The sequence below is a fragment of the Amyelois transitella genome, chromosome 2 (assembly GCF_032362555.1).
Source record: "Amyelois transitella isolate CPQ chromosome 2, ilAmyTran1.1, whole genome shotgun sequence".
NCBI classification, from domain to species: Eukaryota; Metazoa; Arthropoda; class Insecta; order Lepidoptera; family Pyralidae; genus Amyelois; species Amyelois transitella.
In genome coordinates this window covers 9,016,477-9,028,720 of record NC_083505.1, presented here as the reverse complement: position 1 = coordinate 9,028,720, position 12,244 = coordinate 9,016,477, and the positions used below count along the sequence as shown (strand labels likewise).

Below are 12,244 nucleotides of genomic sequence, written 5' to 3'. Positions count from 1 at the left end.
CAATGAGTGAAAATATAAATGTAATATATTTTCAGTTTCCCTTACCTTAAAGTAATTACCGCCGCTTTAATTTTTTCCCCTGTAATTTCTTTTGTAATTCGTTAATACCTTACAACATTAATCATTAAAGTAAATACCTACTAAGTGTTTTCAGAAAAACCTTAATGTTAAAAATTTTCATCGGACAAATTACCCATCAAAATAGTTTCGGATTAAGTTGCGTAAGATATTGCAGCTTAATCCATAAACATAGTAAAACCTCATTCCGCAAAAATTGTTCGTAAAACATTTTTATGTCCCAATAATATAAAACCTGTCTAAATTTAACCTTTATCTGCGGCCGGTTGTACCGCGGTCGATTTAATATTTGCGAAGGAAAGAGGTATTTGTGTGGTGAATGTAATAAAAAGAATTCGAATGATTGCGGCGTAGGGCTGACCGCGCCCTGTTTGGCCCATATGTTATATGACATGAAAAATTGCCACTAAATCAGAGTCGCAGGCAGGAAGGCGATTTCGTTCAACTGCAGATAAACAGATTGTTCGTGCAACTACAGCACGTACTCCAATTGGCTTTTATAGTCTATTGCAGCTCTCTCTTTCTGAGATTTATATTTGTCTCTCGCTACTCTTGCTTTTTCGCAAGTATTTCTTATTTTATAAATTTAAATAAGTATAAAATAAAATGGAAGTTGACAGGTAAAATAAAACAAATGTATATGAAAAATTTGTATTTTTATTTTGTAATCGTTTCATAAAACTTAAAATTAAAATCGATTTTTTATAGAGTGAACTCTAGGATAAAGTAAGATACTCGAGTCAAGGATACCCTGGAGATTTGATAGTATAACATACATAAAAATTACTCATATATCCCAGAGGAGTAGACAAAGTCATCTTTCCTAGTTAAATTTATCTTCAAAAAAATGTTTCTTGTTGGATCTGTAAATTTAACAAAGTAAGAATTTTAGTCATTAACATTCAGTGTGCCATGTATATTCAATTCCCAAGTTTACGATACGGCTGGGGTCTGAAAGGAGGCGATAACTTGGACACGGAAATGAAACGGCCGATGAAGATAAGTTGTTATTACTGTTTATGTTACCTTGGCTTACTCATGGGGGACGAGGCCCACAGCGGCGAGATAGAAGACCGTTTGTCTAAGAATATACACGAATCTAAAATAGTAATTAATTTATGTAGCGCTGGTATCTTGGATATTTTTCGAAAGGCGTTCAAAAAGTCAAGTACGTACAGATTTTATAATTCGTCTCTCTTTCACTTCTGTCCTATCATTTTTATATCTACTATTTAGGGACAAGAGAAAAAGCTGTTTCAAGAAGTCCGTAGAAAACCTTAGATTTATTAAATTAAAAATAATGAAAAACATAAAAAAATTGTTTGGCACGTCTCATGTTAGAATATTTTCGGCTAGCTCTTTTCTTTCTTGGTCCTGTATAATATACAGTTTAATATCTCTGTAGTTCGCGGTCTCACCCGCAGCAGGGTATTATAGCGATTTAGGTCTCAAATTACGTTTTAACCTAATGCCAAGGCAAGGTCAGTAGCAAAACTTATTCCATTAGTTAAGTAGTTTAGTGTAAGTACATTTAAATAATGCTTAACTAAATGCTAAAAGTAGGTCATCTGACACGTAGGTTGTTTCAGTCCAGTCTTCCCTTATTAATATTGAAGTAGAATGTTCATAATACCATTTCAATTGTAGATTTTATAAATAGTAGTTAGCAAATTCCGGACTCGGCTATTTTCACCTTTCTTTCTCTCATCATAGCGTACATGTTCTTGGTTAAAGTTCAAGATAAAATACCTTTTTTATTTTAAGGTCAGGGTCCACTTAAACATGATGGCACTCGTATTTAAGTGATAATTTATATGTAATCTAAAGACGGTAAACCTTTCTGTATGATGTAGGGGCGATAATTGCATTTTTTTATTATATTTTTCACGTATGCGATTGAATGAAAATATTATTTACTAATAAGACACTTTATGATTACAATTTTTTTTAATGCTGTATATTACCTAGTATTCATTTTTACTAAACGATTACCCGGAAGTTAAAACCTGTACTGAATTTTTGGGCGGGATAGTATCGAAGAAATCACTAGCTGGTACGCATGTTACCGTGTCCCAGTTTACTGAGCAGTAAACGGGCCGTTTAATTGCTCCGGCCAACGTATACCATGAAATACTTGGCTTTAATTCATCCGACCTAATGTTTACGTATTTTCCGTATAAACTCATTCCTCTGAATTGCTGAATATAACTGGCTAATTAGCGTCCCCGAGCATTCGCATATTTTTCTTTCAAAGATTATGGTTTAAAAGGGTTTACATGGGCCGTCAAAGGTTCACAGTGTTCCCTTATTATGCAGCAGGTACAGTAACACTGGATAAATACCGAGTCTGTGCTGGGAGCTCCAATGCAAATGAACGTTTTTATATCTCCCACCGCGGCGCGCCTGTATTCGTCTGGGCACAAATTGAAACAAGAACAAATACTACTCCTTACATAATATTCCCGTAAGTGCATAATTTGTCATTGTTTACTCACACGAAATGTTGATGTAATCTGGAGAAAATATCTCTCGAACAAAAAGCGTGACTCTACATTCTACGGATGACTTATCAATTAAATTGCAGATAATTGCGAATAATTTAAACAAAATTAAGTCAACTCTAATAGTAATTGTATTGAAAACTTCATTTTCGAGAGCATTTGAAAATTCAATTCTTTCTTCATTTCAAACTTGTCATTTTTAATCCTTTAACAATAATCAGATACTTAAGTAGATACTCTTTAAAGTAAATAACTAATTTAGGCTAGTCTATCATCAAAAATTTATAAATAATAACGAATTAGCGGTGTGGTTTCCACCACTTTAAAATAGGACCAGTCCATCTCTTTCCCATAGATATCGTACTAGGCGACTAAGGGATAAGGGCGAAGGGCTAATAAACTTGGGATTCCAGCAACCTGTCACTATTTGAGGCTCAATTCCATCATTGGCTAACAACTGTTGGCTCTGTCTACCCCGTAAGGGATAAAGACGTGAATACATGATAATGCTAATGCAATAACGAAATTCTGAAAGTTCAAATATCTCACTTTTACATGCGAGCGCTCAATCAATTAAAGACGAAGTTTTCACGAGGATCTTTCTATTCTGTAAATATTTATGGTCTGGGTGAGAATTAAACCGTGCATTTGAAAAGATTTAAGATGAATGGGGCCCACGTGCGCTCACAATGCAACAAGAGTTTAGAAACAACTTATTCCTCTGAAGCACATGTAAACAGTCTGCGCTTTATCTGCACTATCACAGTTCACAAACAAACGGACGCCAGACGGTTATTATGATAAGTAGATTTTCGTTGAAATGGAAAACATACCAAACTTGCGCATTCTAAAATAATATACAAATGAGAGCGATCTCGTATTAACAGTCCGACGTAGCATACACGTAAAAGTATTTAGAGAAATATGAAATGTCACGAATAGAGTATGCAGAAAACTTGGCAAGTGGAAAGATGTAGTCTCTGCCTACCCCTCCGGGAAAAAGGCGTGATTTTATGTATGTACATTCTGTCAGAAAAGTATCGGGAATGGATTATTTATTTATGGTTCCAAATTCAAATTTTTGTTTTTTTTGTTGTTGTTAGATTGGCACAACTGTTTTCCATTTTGGCGCGGAGTTTGAGTTGCATCTGTTGTTTACATTAAATACAGTGCTATTTTTAGTTATATCATATCTAGTGTGTATTGCTAATTTCATAATGGATAAAAACATCGAACAAAGAGTTTGTCTTAAATTTTGCATTGCCAATGGAATATCGTGTTCGGAGTCACTGAAAATGTTACAGAAGGCTTACGGTGAATCGACTTTATCAAAAACTCGTGCTTATGAGTGGTACAAAGCTTTCAAAAGCGGTCGAGATGTGATGGAAGATTTGCCTCGCTCTGGTAGGCCATCAACGTCTGCAACTGAAGTTAACATCGCAAAAGTGAAGGAAATAGTGACTGAAAATCCTCATTCAACTTTGAGAGAGATAGCCACCGAACTTTCTGTATCTCACGAGTCGATCCGTACCATTTTAACTAATAATTTGGGTATGAAACATGTTGCCGCTCGGCTAGTCCCAAAAGACCTGAATTTTTTTCAAAAACTCAATCGCATGAGAGTCGCTGAGGACATGCTAGAACGAGTCAATTCCGACCCAACATTCATGAAACGCATTGTTACTGGTGACGAGACGTGGGTTTACGAGTTTGACATGCAAACTAGTCAACAAGCTTCGGAGTGGCGCCTTCCAACTGAACCGAAACCGAAAAAACCACGCCAAAGTCGTTCAAAAGTCAAAGTCATGTTGACTGTTTTCTTTGACTATCGCGGTGTTGTGCACTCGGAATTCTTGCCGGAAGGTCAAACGGTAAATAAGGAATATTATTTGAGTGTTATGCGGCGTTTAAGAGAGCAAATCCGACGAAAAAGGCCAGATTTATGGAAAGAAAATTCTTGGATTTTGCACCATGATAATGCACCTTCGCACAAGGCCATCATTGTGAACGAATTTTTAACCAAACACTCAACAAATACCATCGAGCAACCACCATATTCACCAGATATGGCTCCAGCCGACTTTTTTCTTTTTCCTAAACTCAAATTACCACTTCGTGGCACCCGTTTTCAATCGGTAGAAGACATAAAAGAGAATTCGCGGCGAGAACTGACCTCAATTCCGGAAACAGCGTTTAAAAAATGTTTTGATGATTGGATTATTCGTTGGCGTAAGTGTATCGTTTCTAAAGGAGCATATTTTGAAGGTGATAAAATAAATTTGGATGAATAACAAACAGTTTGTGTATTATTGATCTTTTCCCGCTACTTTCTTGACAGAGTAGTATGTACGAAAAGAGATATCTATACTTGTTTTTATAATACTACTAGCGACCCGCCCCGGCTTCGCACGGGTGCAAAATTATAAATGTTATTATACATAAAAACCTTCCTCTTGAATCACTCTACCTGTTACAAAAAACCACATCAAAATTCGTTGCGTAATTTTACAGATTTAAGCATACAGACAAACAGACTAAAATAGCGACTTTGTTTTATACTATGTAGTGAAAACAGTTGTATACAATTGATGACCATGAATAAAAATATGCAGGTCAATGATGCAATTTTAGTCTAGAATTATAACGCTGATCAATAATTAAGTGAAGTCCAATACATTCTACCAATACATTGAATCAATAAATCTTTGATCTTTACCTGAAACAGTCGTCTATAACTGTAGTATCCAAGTAGCGGCGCGGGGACACCGTCTGAACCGCGTCTGAACAGGAAATGGCCTGCAGATGAGTTGTGACGTTAGCTTTGCCGGGTTTGCTATTTACGTACATTTACCGCACCTACCGTTTTGCTCCGATTTTATGGTTAGTAAAGCGCTTTCTCTTTATATGTTATAGATATTTTGATATGCAAGCATCATTAGACTTTTAATAACAGTCCACATTATCGCATCTGGATTAAATTAAGCTTTTTGTTCTTTACTCTTTATTTTTGTAAAAAAAATAACAACATAAAAAGGAATGACTCATTTTGAATAGCACTGTTCACAAATGTTACGTTATTAAAAGTATTATTTCAAGTGAAATCCATTGGAAATATTATAAATAGAATTGACAATTATGTGAATATGTATGTATGTGTTCTGTTGATATCTTCAAAAAATACTATACAAGTAAATGTTTTATGTACCTACTATTAATTCTGTGGCTCTATGATACCTACATATTTCATAATCGCCCCAAGCACCTAAATGGAGAGTATCGTGCAACAATACAAGTAATATGTCTTTATGTTTTAGAGTGTATAGTGCGATTGCGAAAGTTCGTCCGACAATCACGTCTCAAGAGAGGTAGATGACCATGAAACTTTGCGTAGGAACTGTGGTTCAAATTGTAGATAAATGGCAAGGGTAACTTCAAATGTGTTTTGCTAACTACTAACCAAACATAACACTGGAATGAGGGGTTACGATCAAACGCGTAGAGCAAGTTAACGCGAATTTGTATGTGATATTTGATCGAGTAAAACTCGCATTAACCCCTCTCAACCTAGTTGCAGAGTTGAAAAAGTGATAAGGACAATAATAAAGTAAGAATTTTTTTTATGCTAATTATGCAAAATTAAAAAATTCCCGATTTGAAAGCGAGTGAAGTTTTGTGCAAGCCAAAATACTCAAATTGTGTGAGCTTATACACAATGGTTGCGTGTCCAACAAGCAGTCTGTCGGATATTATTTCCACGATTATTAAGTTAAACGTTCGCGGTGATTGGCCGAGACGGCTTTCTTGGAACACTCGAGCTCGGGTTAGTGGGCTACAGTCTCTTCGCTTCGATACCGCTACCTGCCTTCCTGTTGCTTACCTGCCATTATCATTCATTCTCCACAGCCATAAACCAAAATGTAACGATATTAAAGTTATATGCTTTATAATATTCCTCTTGAAAGAGTAAATTTGGTCTGTTTCGTTAAAATTTTAGTCGACTACGGTTCCCGTCGACACTTAACTTTTCCTCCATTCAATACGAGACATTGAGTGGGTGTTCTTTGCCTTCCTCTCAAGAGTTCGGTCTATGATAAATGAATAGGGATGTGGCAGTGACACAGACGCAGGTTGCACCCTCGGGTTTAGGCGCCTCGGCGCCGCTGCTATAAAGACTCAATCACCTGCTCCTGACAGCCACGAGTGGCTCCGCGTGCTCGCTAATGTATCGAATTTGCCTAAGAAATAATATTTTCCATCCATAATAATGCAAGGTGTGCGACAACATGATAAGCTCAATAATTGGAAAACTTATTGAGCTTGTAAAAGGTCGTATAGAAAAATCATTTTTATTTTGGATCAAGAGATCTTTAATAAAAGCGGGAAACATACTTCGACAATAAGCAATGAGTTATCTACTCGTAACTTTCTTCAGTCCGATTCTGATGTTTAGAGTTGAATATTTAGATTACTTATACGAGTTAAGGTTGTATTATTTTAATTTCAGATCTCAAGATTGTAAGGACTAAGTGTCTGCCAGTAATAATTCTATAAGAAAGCAAATATTTTGGGGAAGAGGCGCGCGCATTCATGGCAGGGCAGCCAGATCGCAGAGCCGGCGGGCGGAGGAGCGGGGCTTCCATCAGAGCCACTCGGCCGGCGGCGCCCTCGCGTGTCGCGCCTCACCAGTCAGCGTCTGCTCGCAACACACGATACGAGTGTTGTTCTCTGCCACGACGATTGTAATGTTTTGTATTGAAAACACATCGCGGCTTTCGTGATACGCAAATAAAGCTTTTCGAAATTGAATTTATTCAGCAGACATTAAAAAAAATTGCATTACTATTATATTTTGAGAAAACCGGCTTCGAACTTGACCTGTGATTGTTTGTCCGAACTGTCAGTGCGCGTGTTGTGCTTTATCGATAACATAACCTGTACGACTTCAAGGGCACACAGTGATCCATTGACGGTTACTGTTTTGAATCCATTACTGCAGGACTTTTCGAAAGAGTATCCTAGTTGGTCTTGCTTGTAATATATTTAAGTGGGCGTATTCGAAAGTTTGAAAATCGATCGGGTGACGTGCGTGCGTGGGATTGCGTTTACGTAATCTTTGTTTACCTTGGGAATATGCACAGTGGTAATTACTTCGTGTGATTCTAGAAATTTGAAAAAATCCATTAACTGACCAGGAACTTGCGGGTAAGTTTCTGTTATTGATTATCTATTAAATTAAATTATAAAATATAGTTTTTGCTTCTGTCAAAATTTCATTAGGTGTTTATTTATTTTCCTCCTGTATTTTTAAGTGCGCCTTGTTAGAATCTTATTATATAGATTGATATTTTAATTTTTTTTCATGAATCTTCTGTATGCAACTATGATATTTGATTTAACACGGCACAAGTTAAAAGCTAAAATATCTTTATTGCACAGTTTTATGCAGTTACAAGAAATAGTAGAAATAGACTAGCAGTTTAATTCGGGCAAAGAAGACATCTACTGCTTCCCACACATATGAAAAGTACCTACCTACTTTCTTCCATTAGCGTAGGATGCAGCATAGATCTAAATAAATCCATTGGTAACATCACCCAGGTCTTATAATAATAATAATTGTATTTTAAAATGTAAAAAGAGAAATAAGTTGAAAATAAGAATAATAATAGAAAATATTTTAAAATGTGTTTTTTTATATTGAATTTATATTTAAAATGTAAAGAGAGAAATAAGTTGAATAATAAATAATTATGTTTATGATCTTTACGTAGGACCGTAGATATCATAATTAATAACGGCGTAATAAATCACTACGAGTATTGGAATGGAAACAGGAAAGCTGCTAACGGAGGCTAATCAACTATTGATTTATTAATTTGGGTATTTTAAACTTCTTAATTGAAAAAATGTTTTCTGAAACATATTTATTATATATAGTTAAATTATTATAAAAACATTAGTTAAATTATCCAAGAAGAAAGCACTGAGGACACAAAATTAAAGTGACCGTTAATTTTAAACCGGTTAATGGTTAAGTTCGACGGTTGATCACCGGTCTGGGGCGTATTATAACCGCTAGTGGTGAGAACGCAAAGGTAGACTGGTTCTTTCAGGCCCTCGTTCATATTTCATGAGCGGCAGGCGACTCCACAATGGCGTCGCGATGAGCTCGTCTACGGCCAGCTTTACTTAGCGGTTCTGTAGATACATTATGCATTATTACTACATGATACATCATCACTACACCAGTTTCGTACGATATCATTAACACAATAAAGGGTAGCAACCGTAACAACATTTTTTTTCTTTTCAGTGAAGCCTAGGTGACATATTATCGAAATCACTCTCTCTCTCTCTCTAGTAAACCACTGGTGTTGATAAGTACGATATTTAGTTGTTAAAGAAAACTATTGTATGGTCCAAGATTCCAAATTATCGCCCGTGGTAGGTATCATAGGATATCTACCTACCATAGCCTACACTCGCAGATAAACTTTGCTTTCTTTTAATGTTAGTACTCGTATAGAAATATACATTATTTTTAATAATCCGTTTACGACTAACCCATTGAACCAAAATTCGACCTTTGAAAAAGGCATAGGGTGATATCCGACTACGTTTAATTAATTTTAAAAGTGAAACTGCCTTAAGATGGAACCGAAATAGCACTCAAGGATATCATTAGACCCATGGGAAATTAGAATAAAGTACGAATGTAGGGCACTAAAGGTGACTTCTTACATACGGTTCAAATTAATACATGATAACTTATGAATAAGAACTGTTTAAAATAATTTAAATAATTATTTGAAACGGTTAAAAATATTTTTTTTAAATTCCAATTCAATAAAGCCTTAAATGTGAACTTGAAGCGTTATAAATTTAAAGTTTGTTCAGTAAAATAATTGAAGTAGCTTTTAGGTTGATTTCATCATAAAATTCGTTTGAAACAAATCAATCGAAAAGGAAATGTAATATAATTTTATTTGTAAACAAACCAGCGTAGGACACGTGCCATTAATTAAGTTTGCTGAGAAATATATAGGCAAATCACAATATGACTCATAACATCGATGGCATCATTCCCGAGCTGAGGCTGTGACATCGGCGTTCATCTAATTATAGTCCGTACTGCGCAATATTTCAACATTACCTTATTAAAGATTTGACCTCTTCCCAATCAAGGGGAAACGTATTAGCCAGTTTAATGACTACATTAATTTGTAACACCGGCCCGTCACGTTGGCGACCATGTCGGCTAATGTACGCTGAATGCAAAGACTACTAACGTCCCACATTACCGTTCCCGAGGGGTTGAGAGTACCCGCTCCCTGTAGTTCCCTCCAGCCCTCCACCTCCGTTTGCTATGTATTCTGAGCGTGAATAGCCGTGAGCTGCATTGATGGCACACGAGGATAATGTTTGGATGCAAAATATTACAGGCAATACTTACCGGTGGTTACATCGGTTAAAAACGTTATCACAGTAAGGGGCACAAACTATAAAGGGTGGTTGTAAAAAACTTAAGATTTAGTCTAAGAATTAAAATATAAAAGTATTCTACGTTGATATTTATTTAGATCAAAATAATTAAACAAGTTCGTGGGTCGACCATTTTGCACAGCCTTTTGTCAATTTCACCTGGGCTGAGGATTATTAATCATTTAATAAGCCCAGATACAAAAATTTCTTAAAACCATGTAATTTTCTTTTTTCATTAATTCTCTTTTCTGGGAAAGATCACCACCCCTATTAATAGCTCTGGTGTTCTCACAAAGGGTAGGGTCTTGCTTGCTCCATTAGTTCCATTAATTTAATTGCTAGATTTTATTTAGACTCTTAATGCTGCGCTGCCTCACTAATTAAAGTGAATAATAGCAGTTAAAAGTTTCGGAAATGATTACTGTATTACAATATAGAGTTTTGCAGTTGTAACATTATTTATTTATATGTCTGATTTTTACCTGTGATACACAAGTCACTGGAGTGGTCCCTAGACCCTAGGCCACTATGGTGTAGGTTGTAACTGGGAAGGCGCAAATATGAGAAAGAGAGATACACAAGACTTCCGTTTACAGAAGTTTTAATTCCGGTTAGGACATGATAAAAGCGATTTTTTTATTGTATTGGGTGCTTTGGGCCTTGGATTAAATAAAGTATCGTTGAGTTAATTTGTATAATATAACCTTTGTTTGTTTAATTCAAAAATATAAATTATAAATAGGGCGCTAACCTGCAAGTACGAGTATCTGTCTTAATAGAACAGGTTTTACAGCGAATAGGTCCTGCATCCATCACCATAAGTTGCGAGATAAAAAGGTTGACCCCACGCCGTCTAAATCTCATTATTTATGGTTCAAAGCGCCCTTTTTGCTTTATCTTCTTCATCGCAGCTACTTTCCCCTTCACCTCAAGGTTTACGTCAGTATTTGAAAGAAATTCCTATTGAAAACTACGTGCTTACCTATAACGTTTAAATTATTAAATAATTTTTTAAATTATAGAGCCATAAAGTGGCAGGTCAAAGTTTAATTGATTTTGACGCAATTTAGGTCTGCTAATATCATGATACAATGGAAGTGGAGGCCACATTGGCTACTCTTATTACGTTGAAATAGAGTGACATTTTTAGTTTTAGTGATAGATTTTCTTAACCTTTTTTCTTCTTTATGCGTTATTCATTTTTACAGTACGTTAGACTACTACAAAGTCGTTAAAACTACTTTTTATCATCAATTCATAATCGCAAATTATTTTACGGATATATTAACAAGTATGTTACTTAATTTTATATGTGACGTACAGAATAATAATACATTGGTTATATGTGCATAGCTAGAGGTATGTTGTAAGTATTAAAATTTTTGAATATCAACTCGAAGACCGATTGTGCTCATATAAACGAAAGAACGAGGTGCGTACAAAGTCGACAAGTATAGTCAATTGTATGAAGTAGGGTTGAATCGCTATTCACAGCTCTCAGTGGGATATGAAGCAGAACAGACGACATCGAGGGTTGCTATGGGGTGGAGACGAATAGCCGCTGTTACAACGACTCGAGTGGGTAAACCGGTCGAGAATGGAGCAATAAGCCGTTGTCTCTCACGTTGGCTGCCAAACTAAGAGAATTTCACTCGTTCCACACTCTTGTTGCTGGATGTTTAATATTAATAAGCAACGATAAAATATCAGCTTTGAAGAAGCTGCGACTCTTAAGTGGGACTCAATATCAATTTTTCACAAATAATAAAATAATGGTGTCAAAGGACAAAATATATAATTATGAAAAACTTCAGAGCCTTAAAAGTACAGTAGAGTACCGCTTTCCTCGCACATACCTAAGTTTCGTAATTATATCACATTTATTTTATTACAGAAGTACATAATATAAATTATCTGAACAGTCTTTTATGAGTGTCGGCGGTAGAATCGGTAAAACATAAAAAGCATAAAAGGCACCGGTTTAAATCTCACCTCCCAATTACTATTTTCGAAAAAACTTTTATTAGTTTGTATACTAACCTATGCTCTGACGGTTATGATAAAATCACATTCAGGCGACTAGATGTGTAACCATGATCGATCCAACATGGGTTAGGTTCCATGGTAATGTCGGAAATTCACATGGTAAAACTTGGAGGAGATCGACTTAAATAAGTACTTAC

The 12,244-nt window shown here is 35.7% G+C and overlaps 1 protein-coding gene across 5 annotated transcripts in view; it reads left to right on the top strand.

Annotated features, from left to right (window-relative positions):
* Positions 1-7,233: 7,233 nt before the first annotated feature.
* The window catches only part of LOC106133546 (uncharacterized), a 113,383-nt gene continuing 108,372 nt past the window's right edge, over positions 7,234-12,244 (top strand). For 4 of the 5 annotated variants that reach the window (XM_060946875.1, XM_060946863.1, XM_060946869.1 and 1 more), the window contains exon 1: positions 7,234-7,781. The gene's annotated coding sequence lies outside the window, so the exon portion shown is untranslated. The remainder of the gene's footprint in view (positions 7,782-12,244) is intronic. The other variant, XM_060946867.1, reaches the window with a different exon arrangement.